Here is a 2,714-nt window from a genome sequence, read left to right on the forward strand (position 1 = left end):
TGGTTAAGGAGGATGTCACAGCAGTGTTCAGAGGTGACATTAAGGACGGTTCGTCTAGTGAGGCTATATGGGTGGAGCTGAGGAACAAGAAAGGGATGATCATCTTGTTGAGGGTGTACTACAGATCCCCAAACAGGAATGAGAAGAGCAAATATGCCAGAGATTGCAGACAGCTGCAGGTCAAATAAGGTTCTTGTAGTAGGGGATTTTAACTTTCCCAATATAGACTGGGAAAATCATAGTGTGAAAGTTTTAGATAAGGTGCAATTCCTCAAACGTGTACAGGAGAGTTTTTTTAAACAGTATGTGGAGACCCCCACACGTGAGAGGGCAACACTGGATCCCTTTTGGGATCAGTCATCACAGTTCGATTAGGTTTAAGATAGTTATGGATAAGGGCGGAGAGGGTCCACGTGTGAAAATGCTCAACTGGGATAAAGCAACTTTGAGAGAAGGACTCACTCAAGTTGATTGGAACAGGTTATTTGAGGGGAAAGGAACATGGGCCAAGTGAGATGTTTGCAGAAGTATGCTGACAAAAAAGCTCAGGATGTGAGGGTGGGAGTCATTTTCCCACACAAGCCATAGGTGACTGGGCAATCTGAACTCAAGCACCAAGTTGTAAGCCACCGTAGGCGCGGATCCCTCAGGACATCCCCCACTCTCCCATGGCCACCCTCCGCGGGCTGCGGGTCGGGTGGAGCGGAGGTTTGGGACAATGTTCATGCCTTCACAGTGATGTGATGGACGTGGGGGGTCTGGACCAATCGCTGACAATTCCCGCCCCGGCAACGTCATGTCTGTTATTTGACTTTTCTGTTGCGTGGCAGCCCGTTCGTTGGCTTGTAGGCGACGCCACCTTTCGGGTAGGTGGCATTTCGGCAGAGCAGTGTTTCGGTGAGTTTGCTTTTAGGCGACGCAGTCTTTCGGTTCATTGGCTTTTAGGCGTCCCACCCTTACGGTTAGTTGGTGTTTCGACTTTGTTTCTGTTCGGTTATTTGGCTTCCACTTCTTTGCTTCGGCTTCTCGTCCTTCTACGCCACGCCCACACACAAGCGAATTGGCTTCATGGAAGGAAACAGCAGAGGGTAATGGTGGAAGGTTGTGGTGTGCCACAGGGCTCGGTGCTGGGCCTGGTACCATTTGCCATCTACATCAATGATTTAGGTGACAACATGCGGAGTAAGATTAGCAAGTTTGCTGATGACATCAAAGTTAGTGGTTTTGCAGATAGTGAAGACAGCTGTGAAAGATTGCAGCAGGATCTGGATCGATTGGCCAGGTGGGCTGAGGAATGGTTGATGGAATTTAATACAGAGAAATGTGAGGAGTTGCATTTTGGGAAGCCTAACATGGGCAGGACCTACACAGTAAATGGTAGATCTCTGGGTAGTGTTGTAGAGCAGAGGGATCTAGGAGTGCAGGTGAATGGTTCCTTGAAGGTCGAGTCGCAGGTAGATAAGGTGGTCAAAAAAGTTTTTGGCACATTGGCCTTCATCAGTCAGAGTATTGAGTATAGAAGTTGGGAGGTTATGTTGCAGTTGTATAAGATGTATTAGAATATTGTGTTCAGTTCTGGGCACCATGTTATAGGAAAGATATTGTCAAGCTTGAAAGGATTCAGAAAAGATTTTCGAGGATGTTGCCAGACTAGAGGGTGTGAGCTATAGTGAGAGGTTGAGTAGGCTGGGTCTCTATTCCATGGAGCGTAGGAGGATGAGGGGAGATCTTAAAGAGGTGTATCAAACCATGAGAGGAATAAATCGAGTAATTGCTTTGAATCTCTTGCCCAGAGTAGTGGAATAGAGGATCTGAGGACATAAGTTCAAGGTGATGGAGAAAAGATTTAATAGGAATCTGAGGGGTAACATTTTCGCACGTGGGTGTATGGAACAAGCAGCCAGATGAGGTAGTTGAGGTTGGTACTATCCCAACATTTATGAATCAGTTAGACAGGTACATGGATAGGACAGATTTTGAGGGATATGGACCAAATACAGGCAGATGGGCCTAGTGTCGCTAGGACAATTTGGCTGGTGTGGGCAAGTTGGGCCAAAGGGCCTTTTTTCACACTGTATGAACCTAGCCCATATCTCTCTCAACCTATTCACTTATCACAAGATGCTTCTGTTCTAGACGGCATCATCCTAATCTTCAAGTATAAGGGGGAAATGAATGATATTAGGAATTGGAGACCCGTCTTGTCGCTAAATGTGGAATGGAAGATTCTGTCGAAGGCCATCGCAAACCGGCTCAAGTCTGCTCTAGGACAGGTGATCCAAACCTCTGCTGCACCTGGCAGGGAAATCTCAGACAGCCTGGCACTGCTGAGAGATACCATCGCCTGCGTGAAGGACAGACGGGTGGCTGCCTGCCTAGTCATCTTGGACCAGGAGAAGGCCTTCAACAAATTATACACAGTTAACAAATTATACACAGTTTATACAGCGCTGCGTTTGCTTTTTTTAAATCCAGAATGACCTTTGACAACTCCCATGATTCCTTGCATTTATCGAAATTCCGAACTCGCTTATAGTCTTAGCCTGCCCAATCTCCCCTATAGCTTGAGTCTTGGCGACATCCTTGTAACTGGGCGGCACGGGGGCACAGCGGTAGAGCCACTGCCTTACAGCACCAGAGACCCGGGTTCGATCCTGACTATGGGTGTTGCCTGTATGGAGTTTGTACATTCTCCCTGTGACCTGCGTGGGTTT

The 2,714-nt window shown here is 47.4% G+C and overlaps 1 long non-coding RNA gene across 1 annotated transcript; it reads left to right on the plus strand.

Moving 5' to 3' along the window:
* The first annotated feature begins 1,113 nt into the window (after window positions 1-1,113).
* LOC116981600 lies at window positions 1,114-2,270 on the plus strand. Its single transcript, XR_004414241.1, has 3 exons — window positions 1,114-1,124; window positions 1,459-1,463; window positions 2,226-2,270. It is a non-coding gene; the product is annotated as an uncharacterized LOC116981600 (long non-coding RNA).
* The last annotated feature ends 444 nt before the right edge of the window (window positions 2,271-2,714 follow it).

The sequence above is a fragment of the Amblyraja radiata genome, chromosome 15, assembly GCF_010909765.2.
Source record: "Amblyraja radiata isolate CabotCenter1 chromosome 15, sAmbRad1.1.pri, whole genome shotgun sequence".
In the NCBI taxonomy this organism is placed as follows: Eukaryota; Metazoa; Chordata; class Chondrichthyes; order Rajiformes; family Rajidae; genus Amblyraja; species Amblyraja radiata.